This window comes from Rhodnius prolixus, unplaced genomic scaffold, assembly GCF_049639745.1.
Source record: "Rhodnius prolixus isolate KJV_2025 unplaced genomic scaffold, Rpr scaffold_4, whole genome shotgun sequence".
In the NCBI taxonomy this organism is placed as follows: domain Eukaryota; kingdom Metazoa; phylum Arthropoda; class Insecta; order Hemiptera; family Reduviidae; genus Rhodnius; species Rhodnius prolixus.
In genome coordinates, this window is record NW_027411614.1 from 16,086,781 (window position 1) to 16,098,913 (window position 12,133).

The window sequence follows — 12,133 nt, forward strand, 5'->3', positions numbered from 1 at the left end:
TTGATTTTGAGGTAATTAAAGCACCCAGGCCGAAACGTGTTGTGTCAATGTGGTCAAGAATTGGTATCAGGTTCTTGTTCATGTAATAACACTTAAATAATGTTACTAAACTGCAGTAAGTGGATGTCAAATTCTATCCGCCATCTTGATGATGAATGACATCCGAGAGACAGGACCAAATTAAAGAAAACAAACGTGTTATTACGGTTAGAATCAACAACCTAACAGTCTTGCGTTTTACTGTTTTTTATTGCAAATTATTTTTTTTAATAATAGTTCCCATATATGAAAGATTATCGGTTCCGGGTACGCAAATGATATTCATACATATGTGATTGTGCGTAAATAAGAAGAAAAAAAAATGCACAATCTTCAACAGATGGTGAACTTGATGCCTACGTCAAGTTCCGGTTCTTCAAGCAAAAACTGCTCCTTCTTCTTAGTTTTAAATTTCGTTATCTTCTTGTCCATTGTAAGTAAAGTAATCGCCTTTTTGTCTGGAAGGGCTAACATCCAACCACCAATTAGGTTCTCATTCATTTTAAATAGTTTTAATTAATGCTATTTATATTATATAAGATTATATAAGAATAAGATGGTGGAAAACTTAAGAATATTTAAAAACTGAACTTATCTGAAGTGACCGCAACTATTTAGAATTATAATTACACTAATTTATTTGTTACTATGTAATTTGTGCTCACGTAAACGAATTTAAGACTGAATTACAACGCTAAAAGACCAACTCCAATTTTCCCTATTTCTTTTTAATGTGTGAGTGAATGTGATGATTATTCAGAATAAAGATAAATCACAAGAATAATTTGGATTAGAGTTAAAATGAAATGCCTTTTTAATAATAACTATGATGATGAGATCTTTTACTATTCTAACAGAAAAATATTTATGGGTGATAAAAGGCCAGCATAAGGGTCTGTGACATCTAATAGTTTCTAAAAAATATGATTCCAGAAATATGAATGAAATGTTGGGTACTCTCTGATTTGTGTACCTTTTAGCGTTTAATCAATCCTTATATGTACTTAACTTTTAAAACTGTAAGTTTTTGTTAAGTAGATTATAATTATAGTTTAACAAGGAAATTTACTACTATAATATAACACGCAGATCAAGAATCACTTACTAAACTGATTTTACAATATAGGTAAATATTTAGGCAGTTAATAAACAGATTATTAGTAACGTAATGGATCAATTATTGAAGCTTTTGGAACTTCAATAGTATCTATAATTATAATAACAACGAAGAAGGATAGCCTAATACATATTAGCTTTGAGGGCCTCACCTCGGTCCGCTGTTACTGAATTATTTACTCATTATTTGAAATACAAAGTTTTGCTAAAAATTAATATTAATCATACCTGAATTTTTTTTTCAAATTCTGCCAAAACTGACTTACAAATCTTTTATTTTTTATTTGAAATAAAGATGACCATCTTTCTTTTTTTTGGCATCGACATTGTATGTATTTAAAATTGAGTAAAATGGCAATTAAAATGATGTAATAGGATTCGCACGATTACTAAGAAAACAATTTCAGTGGAAAAATGAAAAATTAATAATGATGCAGTTTGCAATTCTAATTAAAACTAACAATCTTCACTGGATGTTACAACTCTTCTCCTCGCCTTCTGATGCGTCACAACCATCCCCCCGTCACGGCAGAAGCAAGACTGAATTGCAAGATAACTTGAATGCAGACCGAAAGAGAATAAAACAAGAAAATGCATTCTCTCCCTCTTTAAGGGTGGGGGTTACAAGCTGAAAATGGCTCCCAGTAAAATGTTACTACACTTTGGCCTTGAAGAAAAGCCCATATCGATAGCATTGCTTTTCCACGTTATTTGCTGATTTAGTTTGCCAGCGCACCTTACCTAATCAAATTGTAGTTCAAAGCTCTTAAAAAGCTGATTTGTGGCCTACATAGCCTATCTTCAGAAAAAAGAATCAAAGATGGAGTAGGATATAGCTTTAATAATTTTCAACATCATTTTTTCGAAAACAGATGGGCTTCAAAACAAGTAAAGAGCTCCACTATTGCAAGTAATTGACGAACCAGGATATGTAAAACGTTTATGTCCACATTTATAAATAGATATGGATCTGCAATGCTGGACAAAAGCTGGTAGTTTTTGATACCTGAAATGCTTCTCTACAATTCTAAAAAGCTTTCTGAGATTTTCATCCAATTTCAGAAAGCTTCATCATGTATGTTTCGAGAGGATATCACTTCCACTTACAATGTTACTCTGACAAACACTAATAAAACTTGGTGAGCAGAGTTCAAACTTTTTAATTGAATCAAAACCAAACTGCAAAATTAGATTTTTGTTACTGAGTTGTGTTGATACTATTTAGTCAGGCTCCTGAATATAAACAAACGTCAATTTATAACAAAACACTTTTTTTTTGGAGTCAGGTTGAGAAATAATAATTTGAAAACGAGACATTTCAGAAAGATAAACCTTTTTATTCTGATTTGAGAACTACTTCATTTCCGAAACTAAGATTAAAAATCGAAATCACTCAGCCAATTTGCGATTTTCTTGAATCAATTCTGTTTTTGGCAATAAATTGAAAACGATAATACAAGTTTTCTTTAAAACGACATCTTTACGTAGTATAACTTTTATTTGGAATGGATACTAACGGAATCCATCTAAAGTTAACGTTAAAACAATGTACTACTGCTCTATTAGCTAGAAAGAACATTGACAAACAATAATATGGTTTCTAGAATTTCATAGTTAAGGTTAATCTATTAACCTAATCTGCAACTTTGTGTTCCTGAGCTTTTTTTTAATTTTACCTATCAATTTTATTCCACTTAGAAAGCTAACTGCTAATATTAACATTCAATTACTTAAGTCAAAAACTTAAAACGAAAACACAACAAGAATTCTCTTGGTGTTTAGTTCTATGCATTTTCTTCCTTCAAAATTCTTACCACGACGTGTAAAGTCATTTCTTGACTATCTAGCCACTTATTATCTGGGCAATTAGTTAATGGCAGACCCACATTACGTAGATGGTAAAATAACGTCTGTTTTTTCAGGCGTGCTATTGGCTTAACTATGATTAGGCGTCATGCATGGAGGCGATTAGCTAACTCACTTCGCTTAATTTTCTCTTTTATTAAGATCCAATGCCCAGGACCTGATATCAAACCTGTACCACCACACATCTTAGCTTCGCGAGCTGCTTCTAGTCAATACTAACCTCTAAATAGTTAAAAAGGAAATAAAACAATAGGATGAAAAAATAACTGCCATGATATATTTTTACTATGCCGAGCTTTCGACCTAGGGACTTATTTATATACTTATATATTATATTTACAGTAGGTAAATATGTTCCACAGCCTTGAAGATGACCTAGTCCCTAGGTCGAAAGCTCGGCATAATAAAAATATATCATGAATGAAACTGGCTATCCTATTGAAACTATGAATCAGTCACCAAAAATAATGAACAGAAAATGCAAATATTAATCGCGACATGACATAATGGTTTCAGTTTCAGCTAGACTGGTGCAGATACGACACTTTTCTCCATTAATTGTTTCTAGAATTCCGTTTATTTTATTTAAGAAAATATTTCAAACCAAAACTTTGTCTCTAGAGAGATTTTATACAATTTAATTGAATTTTATTCTTTTATTTTGAATGTGAAAACATCAGATCAGAGGCTTGTGTAACTCATCTACAACTTAAAACATCTGGCCAGAGCTTGTTTATTTTTGGCACTTGTCTAATGATTTATTACGAATAGCTGTAATTGCAATAAAACAAATCTTACTAATAAGGAGAAATTCAAATTAATAATGATAATAATAAAACACAGTAAGATATCGACCTAAATTAAGGAAATAATTAAATATTAATTTCAATTAACAATAGTTATTTATTTAACAAGTGTGGAAAGTAGTACTTTTCCTCACGCGAGGCAGGGTTTGCACGCACGAGCGAGCGAAGCGATGCGAGTGCAAGTACAAATTGCCGAGTGTGAGGAAAATACTTTACACTAGAGTTAAATATTATATTTTTTCTGTAACCATTTATTAACTAATAAAATTAAAAATTTCATTTTTACAGTCTACAAAAAGTAATTTATTTATTATAAACATTTATTGTTATATTACAATTATTTACATTACTTATTACATTTTCTGCTGTTTCTTTTATTGATGGAGGAGTGTTTTCTAAACAGGCATCACTAGAATCCATTTTAATTTTCTATAAGGTAACACTATAACCTTTTTAACTGTTATAATTAAAAATATCTAATTATTTATTAAAGTATTATTTTTATTTCTATATTCCTTTCAATTTTTATTTTATTTTTTAATATTCGTTTTTTAATTATTTAAATAAAATAAATTTAAATAAGCTTATTAGAGTTTTACAGAAAATATTTATGTTAATAACAAAACTTCTTATATCAAGGAAGCACAATAAAGTTTTTCCACTCACTTGTGCGGAAAGTGACACTAATGGGAATTTCCCCCCACTAGTGTGGGAAGTTGGGCATTACACAGCTGATTTTAATTGAGTAATGAGAACTTCCCTACATGGTTGCAGAAAAAAAGATATTTTTAAAGAGAGTTTCTGGTAAATTGTTTCTAGAATTTGTGATTTTTTTGGGGGGAGAATTTTTGTAATTTGAATTAAATTATTTAATGGCTTTATTTACAAAAACTAAATAATAGCATACGACAATTTATATTAAATGGGATACATCATTCATACTTGCTTGCGATTTATTTTTGTGAGATGGTACAAACAAACACAACATTTAACAAATCTAATGATTTGTTTTTGCCCCTTTTTCGCTTTCTCACCACTCGAAAGCAAAGTATCGTAAACAAGTCAAATTTTCCGAATATCCTTTTAAGAGATCGCCTCTTTTTTAAGTACATTTCTTTTTTTAAACAATTGGTTTTAGAATAATCTGAGAGTTTGATCTAAATTTAAATTGCAGCAACAAGTTCTTGACTTGAGGGGGAGAAATAGATTAATGGCAATGAAAACGAGTCGGACCAGTCTTAAATTAGAAAAAAAAAACCTTGATAAAATATCAACAATTATACCTAACAAATACAAAACAAACAAATTAATCTACACACCTGTATTTATGCGTAATGTACATTAGTATTTTTAGTAAAACTTCTATGTTTGAAGCGATTTCTATATATCATAGTTAAGCAAGAAGAATGTGAACATACGAGGGTCGTTTGAAAAGTCCGTGCAAAGTAAGAGAGATAGCACCACTGGCGCGTATCGAGGTTATGTTTAGTTAGTAGCATCTCTTGGAAGTTTTCACACCAAGTTTCAGCCAGATCGGTCTATTTCTTTGTGTTTGGCATTCGTTTGAATCGAGGAAGTCGAGTGATTTTCAAAAAATGGACGAAAAAGAATTTCGTGTGTTGATTAAACACTACTTTATGAAAGGCAAAACGCCTCAGGAGACTAAAGAGAAGCTTGATAAACATTATGATGACTCTGCACCTTCGATTAGAACAGTTTATAAGTGGTTTCAAAATTTTCGGAGTGGCCATATGGGCACAAGTGACGCTGAACGTTCTGGACGCACTGTTGAGGTTACTACTCCAGAAATCACTGATAAAATCCATGATATGGTGATGGATGACAGAAGAGTGAAGGTGCGTGAGATTGCTAGTGCTGTGGACATCTCGAATGAACGGGTACATAATATTTTGCATCAACATTTGGATATGACAAAGCTATCCGCAAGATGGGTGCCGCGATTGCTCACACTTGACCAAAAACGAAATCGTGTAAGGACGGTTTGCAGCTGTTCCAGAAGAATCCGCAGGACTTTAAGCGTCGTTTCGTCACTGTGGATGAAACATGGATACATCACTAAACTCCTGAGACCAAAGAACAATCTAAACAATGGGTTACCAAGGGGGAATCTGCGCCAAAAAAGGCGAAGACCGTTCCTTCGGCCGGAAAGATTATGGCGACTGTCTTTTGGGATTCACAAGGAATAATCCTCATCGACTATCTGGAAAAGGGTAAAACTTTTACAGGTGCATATTATTCATCGTTGTTGGACCGTTTGAAAACCGAGCTGCAAGAAAAACGCCCATGATTGGCCCACAAAAAAGTCCTTTTCCATCACGACAACGCACCAGTACACACCTCAGCAGTTGTGGTCGCAAAATTAATGGAAATAGGGTTCCAACTCGTTTCACATCCCCTCTATTCTCCAGACTTGGCTCCCTTGGACTACTATTTGTTCCCCAATATGAAGAAATGGCTGCGGGATAAAGATTTTATTCAAACAAGGATGTGATTGCAGAAACGAATGGCTATTTTTCAGACTTGGACAAATCCTATTATTAGGAAGTGATCAACAAACTAGAGCAGCGTTGGACGAAGTGTATAAGCCTAAAAGGAGACTATGTTGAAAAATAAAAAAGGTTTACCCCAAAAAATTAAGTAGTTTTTATTTTTGCACGGACTTTTCAAACGACCCTCGTATCACTTCTTCTTTTTCTTTTTCAGATCTCTGCCAATTTGTGATTTTGATTGTTCACTAGAAACACATGATTTAAGGGGGCCTGCGCCATTTATAGATGGTTTTTACAAATTTGTCTATGTGTTTATTCGCCCCACGTCTGTAGGTAGTGCTCGGTAAATCTTTAAAACGAAAAAATCTTACAATGTTCTAATGTAAGATTTCGTTTTAAGCTACTACGAATATTCACTTTAGCAAATTGATTTAGTTTTTCGAATTTTTCACGAAAACGGCTCAAACAATTTTATTTATACTTTGTGCGCTAATTCAAAGCTAGAACTTATATTTTTCTATAAAAAGTAATTTTAAGTCAATTTTAGAAAAGAAGGGCAGATAGACTCCTATTAAAGGCACTTTTTAAAAATATATTATACAATATTAAGATCGATAAAATGTATCGATAAAATTCCGAGTTAAAATCAAAAACATGTAGGAATTGATTTAGGAGATAAAAAAAAATTTGTAAAATTTGAGATTATCCACTTACGCTGAAGATACAGCAACCAAAATTCTATAGTATCTCATGGAAACAACCTTACCACACATTTTTAAAGAAATTGTTTAAAATTTGCCGCGCAAAATTGAACAAGATAAAATCTCAAAACATAACATTTTTCAACGCATCATTCTTCCTCTTGTCTTCTACATTTTAATTCTCTTACCTGTAAGTCAGCTACCTTAGACTTTACGTCGACAAAAGACTTACCTGGGCTATTCTCCTACAAGACTTAAGAAAGCAGAACTCCAAAGACGTTTTCTTCAAGTTTAAAGACAAATAGGCCCACAGAATAACTATCCCTTGTCAACAAAATACTTATTTACATAGGCATATTAAAACTTGTGTATGCTTTTTCTATGTAAGTATAAAAAAACTTTGCGTGACCGGATGTAGACGTACAAGAATTACCTAGTTTTTTTTTCTTTAATTTCCGCGATTTTAAGTGCGTAGTTGATTTCTTTTAAATTTTCTGTAATAACTAGAAGGTTACTTTTCTTTGAATCTATGTTTCCATGGAAGTTTCAGTGTTAAGTACTCTGTAAAAATGTTAATTCACAATGTGAACCTTCCAAAAAACAAAGAATTCTAGAAATGTTAACAATTCTTACAAATGGCCACCTATGTAATTTCAATAAGAATTAATTATGTTCTAAATTTCCAAATTAGAAATAAAAAGGCTTAAAACTTATTTTTAGTCTTAAAAGTAGAAAATTTGTACAGTACAGCACCAACATTAACATTTTTTGATCAAAATTAGAAGTTTGTATAATTTGACAGTGATCAGCACACTATCGTAACGTAATTATCAATGATTGTGATGAGTTTATATTTATGAAAAAAAAGACTTCAAATTATCGTGAAAAAAACAGTCTGATTGGGAAATCATCAAATAAATTTAAAAAAAGACTTCATTTCATTTTCAAAAGTGCAGAAAAAAAATTAATTTTTGAAAAAAGTTATTCAAAATTTCATTTAACTTCAATTTAAATTATAGTTTAGAAAAATATAATTTTCCTATAAAGAACTCCTACAAACAACATGCCCAGTTTAACTACAATTAGTGCAGAAACCTGCCGATCGTATGATAGCTTTTTCAACAGCTCTAAAAGGCAGGAAGATACGGCTGCGTCTTAATGCTAGATTTAAAGATTATCGTTAACACCGACTGGACATCTGGTTGATTGATAACGTGTGGATCGCTTTATACTTTCATTACCAATTCTCCCTTCCAAAAGATGGAGTAAGTTAGCTAGGGGAGCTATCGAATGGGAAAGATGCTCCAAAACTAGGCAAAATACCATTTTAATGACGCGACCATGAAGTTCAGCGTTAGCTGAAGAATTCGAGCTGAAACTTTTCGAGTCCCATGTGTACTAAATGAAGTAATCACCTATATTTTTGAGCAAGGCTGAAACTTTTAACTAATCAATTAGGGATCGTGCAAGGAGAGCAGAATCTCATACTTTACTATAAACATTTAATCAAGTCAAAGGAAAGTAGATCTCCCACTTACAAGTCCAAACTTATAACCACTACCACTTCTCCTGCCCCTGATCCAACTGATAAAAGGTTGATAATCTCTTTAAGAAGTTTATACTGAGCTCGTGAATGAGAATTTCATGAAAATTCGCTGAATAGTTCCCTACTTGACCATCGCGCTCTGATGTTGCATTCAAAAAAACATGTCATTTATCATCAAGCAAACGAACACAGGTTCTAACCCAACTACAAGTCGTATTCCCCAATTCTTTCCCCAATCCGAGCATTCGTGAAATGCTCACTCGTATGGTTATATAAACAGTTGAAATAAATAATGTGTTATTTAGACGTTGTTCCGCCATTGCTTGTCCTAGAGTTTGCAAGAGCATTCTAAACGGTTGTATTTTTTGTTCTTTTAATAAATATTTTTAACAACGACGGATGAAAAATTAAATTTATTTTTGAGATTTAATTAATTATTTTTTAATTTTTTACTATTACGAAACAATTATTTTGACCTTCCACTTACCGTGGGTAGGAAAGTAACGCGATCGTCTCAACTGTATGGTTTCGAATTGTCTCAAGATAAATCGGTTCTTCATTTCTCAGATTCCGAAAATGTTTTTTTAAGAAAATGATCTGTCTTTGTATGTATGTATGCATAAACTATAATGTAAACACTAGTTCAATGCAAGAAAACTTTATATTTTGTTTGGATACTGTAGATTCTGTTTGGAACCAGTAGAAAAGTTAGCAACCAAAACGGTTTAATTAAAAACACCATATTAGGTACTGTTTTTTAAAATTTAATTTGATTTTAATTTTTTTGAGACAATCTCCTATAATTCTATTTAAATAAGTTCGCCACAAAAATTGGATTGTGAGCACTTTTATGATAATGAACATGTAGGCCTCCCTCTAATACGCTAATGGAATGTCCTCTTAGACTTAGACTCTTTTCGAAAATGTCAGACATTTTTTTTTTCACTCAGTGAATGTTTTACTCGTCTATGAGCAATAGTTTCTGTCTTAAATTCCCTCACCCCGTGAGAATTAAAATCAAGTAGTAAGGACGAGCGGGAAAATGTTCTTTTAGTAATGTTCTTTCAAAAATGTTCTACAATTAAATAATCTACGCGATCTACAACTTCACGAATAAAGTTTATACAACCTATCAATATAATTCCACCTCTTGCGCCTGTAGAAGACGTCTGGTATGGATAATTGTCAAATCGCTGATTATAAATTCACGTCGCTTCAAATTTTATTTTTTAAATGTTGGTGGCTTCAATAAGAGTTTACAATAATAGAAAGCAGTCCTTTTAAGTAACACTTAATCTTCTCTTAACGCGTCCAAACAGCCTCTTTAAAGACTTATATGAAACAAAATTCACGTCTTTATTTCATTAAAAGTATATGGAATACACTCATTCAATGCATTCTAATTTCTGGCTTGAATTTAAGCAAATTTTAGATTTCCTCTATTTTCTTTTGTATCTAAAACTTAAATTGAAATGTTATTGCGGAAGTCCGTAGTACCTCTATCTCCCAAAATGCCCCTAATAAATTTTACCGGATAAATGTTTCAAATTTTATAGCGTTTTTTTTTAAAATTAGTAACAACAATTTAAAGAAATTAGGCGCAGTGATTTTGACGAAGAACGCATGAAAATTAAAAGATAAAAACGTTTTCGAAAAGACGTTAGTCAAAAGAAATGTACATTTCAAGTCAAGTTAATTATCTTCAAATACGAAATTAGAGCACACATCTTAGCTTGCTTATATTTTAAAAGTAATAGGACTAATACTAAAATGGCGTTTCCAAAAAAACCGTAGTCTGATCTAATGATAGGAAATTTTCTTGGTAAAAAATATTTGTATTCAATCAATCTAATCAATTATACTAAATATAGTGAAAATCGATCGCGTGAATTTCGAGAAAATCGCAAAACAATAAGAATAAAATTCACTTCCCCTAAAATGTTATTTCCGTTAAATCTTTTTTGACCAAAACGTCCAGGGAAGCACCAAAAATCTCTGCAGAAATCAGAATATTCAAGGTAACCATTAATAATTCATTTTCTAGTTTACACAGGCCAAAAATAGTTTTGTTTCAACAAACTATCTGTAAATAGATTTAAACAAATTTAACTTAGTGACAAATATAGCATTTTGATGTCCAAGAACGAATGTAGTGCAGTTCAATTAACATTGAACTCGATAGTATATTCTTAGGGCAGGTTAATGGCAATTTGTGAGATTACACTCGATTACTTAGTTCTTCGTTTGGTCATTATTTTTATTTCTATTAATTTAATCTTAAATTAATCGTTTAATCGATTTAGAGAAACAAAATTTTATGAACATTTTTAGTTTCCTAGTTGAAAAAATATAGTTGAATTTGATAAATTGTGTAAATTACCTTTGGGCTGAACGAGAGTGTCACGTCAAAACTTTGTTTCGGAATAAATAAACTGTCCAAACAAAATTGATTTACAAAAAACTTGGAGAGCCACAAATCTATTCTAGTTGTCGGAATGTTACCAGACACTTCACTGAAAATAGTTCTTGGAAAAAAAATATATATAATGAGGATTGCTTCTGTGAGCTTCTAACTACAAAGTGAAAATAATCATGTAAATCTCCTATCTTTAGACTTAATTAATGTAACCACCTGCTGTAGAATAGATAAGTTCGGCTTTTTATGAGAAAGGCGATATCTTTTGTTGAAAAATCGAAGTAAATTTTAATATTATTGAGTCACATCATACAAATATTTTGCGTTCTTCCAGTATTTCATAATTCAAGCTAAGATTGTATTTGTTTCATTTTTAATACCTATCGTATTAATGTTAATGTGTTTGTTCGACGTAATTAAGAAAGTTATTGTTAATATTTTAATGCGCGTCAACATCTAAAGTCACTGCTGTCCGGAACAGGGCACTGCCGTCCACCTCTTGCTACAGACAACACTATTCTTCACCGGGACAGTGAAAAATCTATTAGCCAGCAGTTGAATTCGAACCCGGGATCTCCGCATAAGAAACCAGTTCCCTAACCACCGAGTTAATCTCTTCACAATAAAAGCTATTATTTGCTTTTAATGTTGAATGAGACAGTTCTTTTAGCCTCCTAGTTTGGAAAAAGTTGATTTCCAGCATTTTTAAAATATAAGATTGTTCTGTAAGACATAATATTTACTAGAAATACACATTCAAGAAATGATATTTTTACAAAGTGATTACGTCTCCATTTCGTTTCTTTTTATGCTGTAATATGAAAAAATAATTTGCTTCGTGAAAACACATTCGAACTCCTAGAAAGTTATGATTATATCCAGTCCTAATAATTACTAAATGCCACATTCATTGAACATAAAGTGGAAAAAAAACAATAAATTCTTCATTAATCATCATTAAAATAACCAAAAGAAAACTCTAAGACAGAAATAACGCAGTAAGTTGCTATGTTTAACTGAACAGAATGATGCAACATAAAGGAGAATTTAAATTTACTAAACATGTGTTAATCTTTTACGTGTTTTACTTCATTTCATTTATTATTTTTACTTCATCTACGAAAGAAATTTAT

At 31.6% G+C, this 12,133-nt stretch overlaps 1 protein-coding gene across 1 annotated transcript in view; it reads right to left on the reverse strand.

The window, feature by feature from the left end:
• The window catches only part of ab (BTB/POZ-zinc finger protein abrupt), a 42,438-nt gene that overhangs the window by 25,284 nt on the left and 5,021 nt on the right, over positions 1–12,133 (reverse strand). The gene's annotated exons all lie outside the window — the stretch shown is intronic.